Below are 6,000 nucleotides of genomic sequence, written 5' to 3' on the forward strand. Positions count from 1 at the left end.
AAATCACAAATGGACATGAAACTTTAGGCATGGTCTGATCAGGGTAGAGTACAGTGGAACCATCACCACTGTAGACTCAGTTCTAGAATTATCTTTACTTTTGTTTAGTTTCCACTTTCAGAGGCAACTTTTTTTGGGGGCAGGGCAGTGAGGGTTAAGTGACTTGCCCAGGTTCACACAGCTAGTAAGTGTCAAGTGTCTGAGGCTGGATTTGAACTCAGGTCCTCCTGAATCCAGGACCGGTGCTTTATTCACTGTACCACCTAGCTGCACCCTCTTGGCATTTTCTTGGCACAATATGACAACATTTTTAAAAGATGGGTGTAGGTGGTAAAATAAATGTATACAGCTTTGTCTTCCAGTTTAAAAACTGAAAGAGGAAGTATTTTACAGAACATTAGGATATTCATACTTCAAAGAAATACTATAAATATAACCAATAAAAAACCAGACTCAGGAGTCCTTATTAATTATCAGAGAATTCTTCATTCTAGCATATCCCCAAAGATGTAATGAATGAGGAGAAACCTTTATCAGTACATCCTTAATTTAAAAAAAATTTTAAGTTAAATTTAATTGTTTTCAATGATCAAACTCTCTCTCTCTCCCTCCCCTCTTCCCCTTTCTCACTATTCCTCCACCCCTCACTGCCCTGGGAAAACAAAGAAAAATAAAACTCTTGTAATAAATAAGCATGGCAAAAGCAAACAAATTCTGACATTGGCCATCTCCAAAAATATGTCTCATTCTGCTTATTAAACCATCACCTTTCTGTCAAATGGAGAGAATTCCTCTTCATCAGAAAGCAAAAGAAAGGAAAGTCAAAAACAAAACAAAAACAAAAAAAGCAAAAGGTTTGCTAAGTACTCTTAAGTATGTGGTGAATTCCAGGCCTTTTCAATGCCTTTCAAAAACAAACAAAAAGGAATGGCTTTAAGGAACAAGGGTTAAGTAAGGGAAAAGGGAAAGGTTGGGGGAGATTGAGGTAGGCCAGAAAGCAGAGCCATGTGCTTTTAGTGGCATGAGTGAGTGCTCTTTCATTTTTATCCAATAGGGTCTTCAAATTTACGGAAGATTTTAAAATGGCCATTAAAGGGTCAAGGGATATATACATTGAGGGTAAAAACAAAGGTTTGGGTCCCCAAGAAAAAGTAACATCATCCACATGGCCAAAGAAAAAGCAAAAATCATCGCCCTGCCAGTGGAGAAAAGAAACCTTGTCTAGACATCCCGCAAACAGCACCTTCTGATCAACAGAATCAAGATCAGTTTGATTATTAAGCACAATGCAAATATGTTGGGCAACTACTTCATATAACATAGAAAAATTAGCTTGGGGGAAAAAGAGTGAGAGAACACAAGTTAGAGGAATGGCTGAACAAGCAGGGTTCCATCTGCCGAGTCACCATCCCACATACTAGACCTTGATAGCATTTAGTACAGTCATTAAGAACATGAGTTACATTATTCAGATCAATATACTCCCCTTCAATCTGCAGTAAAACAAAATAGTTGTGTAATATGAATGGGATTACAAGAAAATTACACATGATAGTAGTAGAGGTGATCTTAAAGTGAGTTAAAGTTCCAATACAATATTGACTATTACAATAGGCATTAAGTACAGCTTTTGATATCCAATGATCATTAGTTAAATAGCTTTAAACATTACATTCCACATTGTTGAGTCACCTAACATTAATAATCTTTGAGCATTTTCCTTTTGATAGTTCAAAGTATGTTGGTGAGACAGGATCATTGTGGGCAGCCATAGTGCATTAAGAGTCAAAGCTTGAGACACTGCAGTCTGCTGGAAAGGGACTCAAGATCTACTGAATTAATTAAGCCTAAACCAGTTCCTGCTCCACCAAGTTAAGTATCATACCATGCTCTTTTTCTTTGATTACAAGTTTTCATTACTGGAAAGCTAATGTTGTAATATAATACAAATTTCAGAATTTGCTGAGTTATATTAACACAACTGGAGGGTATTTTTTACCATGGAAGGTTTATACATATGTCTTCCTGTCTAGTTGGGTGTAAAATTCTAAGATAGCCCATAAACGGCCCTCTCCCCACAATAGGTGTGCTATCAGTACACAAGATAGTTTAAATTTACTTAAATATTGGTCCTTCTATAATCCAAAGTCTTGGCACACTGTTCATTTGTGAGGCAGTCCACTGTTTAGGTGGGAGCAAGAGGGACTAATTATATAAACAAGTCATGTTTACAAAAGTATTAAATATTATTTGTATCATGTTTCCCTTTTAAAAATGTCATCCATATCGGGACTCCCCTTCCAGGTGGTTGCTTGTCCATCCCAGGAGAAATTACCCCAAAGGCAGATTTGATTTGCAAGACAAGTATAATTATCTTGGGGCCAGTATTGACTGGAGTCTCTCCATCCAAAGTGGATTTCTCCCTTTAGCAATGGGATACCAGGGGGTCCAGGAGTAAGCAATCTGTAACAGCATCTAGGAAACTATAAAAAGAAACTTTCATTCCCAAAGGAAGGTTTGTGTGAATGGTACAGTATATAATTTGTAATCTCCAATATAACCAACCATAATTTCTCCTCTATAATCACTATCAATTATGCCCCACACCATTTGAACTTGCTTCATAGCAGTGCTTGCTCTTATTTGTAAGTTAGGAGTCATCTTTGCCAATGATAAAAGTTCCTCAGTGTCATCAGAGGAAACCCTGGACTCAATTTGGGTTACCCCTACTTTGGCCAGCCCATCCACATGGGTGTTATACTCACGTTCCACTGAAATTACATCCATATGGGCATCTACATGAAAAACTCAGACATTAGTAAATTGAACCCATTCCCATATATCTCTCCACATTTCATATCCCCAAATAGTTTTGCCATGTATATCCCAATTCTTTGTTTGCCAGATTGGCATCCAGGTAGTTAATCCATTAGCCACCACCCATGAATCAGTACAAGTATGACATTGTTCCCTCCTTTTATTTATTTTTTTTAATGACCTGATATACTGCCATAAGTTCAGCCCATTGACTACTTCCTCTCTTCCCCGAGGGTTTTTTTTTTGGGGGGGACAGGCAATGGGGGTTAAGTGAGTTGCTCAGGGTCACACAGCTAGTAAGTGTCAAGTGTCTGAGGCTGGATTTGAACTCAGGTCCTCCTGACTCCAGGGCCAGTGCTCTATCCACTGCACCACCTAGCTTCCCTATTCCCCTGAGGTTTTTAACCCTACGTTAGTAATACGGTTAAATGATACAGCTGTAATAATACCTGCTTCTTGAGCATGTCCAGTTTTAGGTGATGCAGGAGTCCCCATTCAAATTCATATTTCTTTCCGGTTACTTTATCATTATAAAGAAGACTAACATTTGTCCCAAATGAGGAATGGGGTTCCTCCGGTATCCAAAAAGTCCAATCAATTTCTGTGCCTCTTGGTTAGAGGCAGGGGAGCAAAGTCAGCCCTTTTCTGTTTAGTTTTCAGTAAGATTTCTCTATGGTCTGCATTCCACATACTTCCTAAAAATCGTACGTTCTGGGCAGGCCCTTGTATTTCAGGAGGATTTATCTCCCACCCCTTCTCCTTCGTGTGATCAATCACAGCATGTAGCACCTTTTCCACTATTTCCTTGTTCTCTCCCTGAACCATAATGTCATCAATATAATGAATAGTATGTACTGCAGAAAGTTTTAATTCATCCAAGTGTTCAGCCACAGTTCCATGACAAATAGTAGGGCTATGCAAATTTCCTTGAGGAAATCATGTGAAAGCATGTTGTCTCCCTTGCCAAGTAAAGGTAATCTGGTCCCACTGACTAGAATCTACTGGTAATGTAAAAAAAAGGCATTTGCAAGATCTATAACTGCATACCACCGCCCAGGGTAAGTTTGAAGAGTCTCTATTAAAGTCACTGCATAAAGTGGAGGAGTTACCTTGTTTAATTGTCTATAATCAACCGTCATCCTCCATGTCCCCTCACTCTTCCTCTTTCTTTTCTTATATTCATACTGAGCCACTCTCACAGCAGCTTTCTCAGCTATACTCTGATAATTTCGAGCTTGATCTCCAAGTATAAAATTCTGACATTGTAACAAATTATTTTCCCTGTAATTCAGCCAACTCTTTCCAAATCTGCTTTTTCTTTTATCTTCTCATTCCTATCCTCACAAACTATCCTATATGCAGTCAAAAGTGCCCACCCTTTTCTACAAACTCCAATCATTTCTTTTCCTTTTTCAGCATATTTCTTTCTTTTTTTTTTTTTTTTTTGGTTTTTTTGCTGGGCAATTGGGGTTAAGTGACTTGCCCATGGTCACACAGCTAGTAAGTGTCAAGTGTCTGAGGCTGGATTTGAACTCAGGTACTCCTGAATCCAGGGCCGGTGCTTTATCCACTGCGCCACCTAACTGCCCCTTTTCAGCATATTTCTTAAACAGAGGCATTTTGTACAGCGAATCCTGTTTGTCGGATTTGCTCCTACAAAAATGACACTCCAGCACCAGGTGAAGAAAATAAGATTTAATTAATATTGTAGGACAGGAAAAGAGATATTAGTTTTGCAGCAGCAATAAAGCAAGCAGCCTAACACTGTAACTATAAAAGCAAAAACAACCACTATGTAGATATTTAAAGGGAAAATACATTACCAAATTGGGGAAACACCAACTCCTGGCTCCATTGTCTGGGGGTCCCAGTACAGCCTCCCAGAGTCCCGATTGGGAATATCCCCGGCAGAACATCCTCTCCAAGGGTGAGACTCCAAAGAAGTCGGGGCTTTACTCTGACTTATATAGAGCTTAAACAAAAGTGGCTTGTATGATGAGCTAATTCTATGACTGACACCAAGTGAGATCGTGTAGTATCACCGCCAGAGAAGTTGGTAGTTTCTCAGGACATACTCCTGAGGGGGAGCCAACCCCCCAGGACTACTCCTGGAATTGTTTATAGTCCCCAGGAATGGCTAGTTCCTGGGAACCTTAAGCAGTAAATCAGTGAGATATGCCTAGAAGGGACCTGGCCATGACCCCAGCAGGGTATCCTCCTTCATGTTCTCACTCTCAGTCAAAGCAGGGGCAATTTCCCACATTAAGCTATAGCTAGAGTTCACAGAAAAACACCTGGAAATTCATAAAGGGGGGAAACACAGGTTTGTGAGCTATGCCTATGCCTGGATAATCTTCTAATATTCAAAGAACTTATAAATTCCAATAGATTAAGACGTAGCTCCATATTTGGAGTAGGCTTCCTTAACATCCTTCACGGTTTTTATTTCCAATTTTTGATAAACTCTGTTGCCCACATTATCCTGCAGGACAGGGAAAGCAGAAAAGGCAAGCTGCCCAAACTCTATAGGATTTTCTAAAGCTAAGTGTTGAAACTGAGAGAGGGGTTGTGGATCGGCGCTTTTATTAGATAAACTAGGTGTGGGACCCTCCACGGATTTATATGAGGGTCAGGGAGGAGCCTAAGGAAGAGGAGCTTCTTTCAAAGCTACAGATTTTTGAGACAATACTTCTAACTCCTCTTCATGATCTCAGCTCTGTGCTCAAGTTACTGCCTCCAATTCTATAATGAACTTGGCATCAGCCAAACAAACCTCAATAACATGAAACAAAGAGACAAACTGTTCTGGAATCTCTGAATTTTTCTGAAGTGCTGTCCCCACTGCTTCCCAGCTTTCTTTAGTAATGGTGAGGCCCTAGGGAAACCAGGGGGCCTTATGATAAACATAGTTAAGAAATCTTTTGAGAGTTTTACCTTTCGCCATAATCCCCCAACTAACAGCAATGAGTTGTAACTTTTTTTTTTTAGTGAGGCAATTGGGGTTAAGTGACTTGCCCAGGGTCACACAGCTAGTAAGTGTTAAGTGTCTGAGGCTAGATTTGAACTCAGGCCCTCCTGAATCCAGGGCCGGTGCTCTATCCACTGTGCCATCTAGCTGCCCCAGTTATACTGTTCTTAATGCAGCCAAGGTCACATTATTCTTAAACCCAATATCCCTGGGCA

Source organism: Dromiciops gliroides, chromosome 3, assembly GCF_019393635.1.
Source record: "Dromiciops gliroides isolate mDroGli1 chromosome 3, mDroGli1.pri, whole genome shotgun sequence".
Classification (NCBI taxonomy): Eukaryota; Metazoa; Chordata; class Mammalia; order Microbiotheria; family Microbiotheriidae; genus Dromiciops; species Dromiciops gliroides.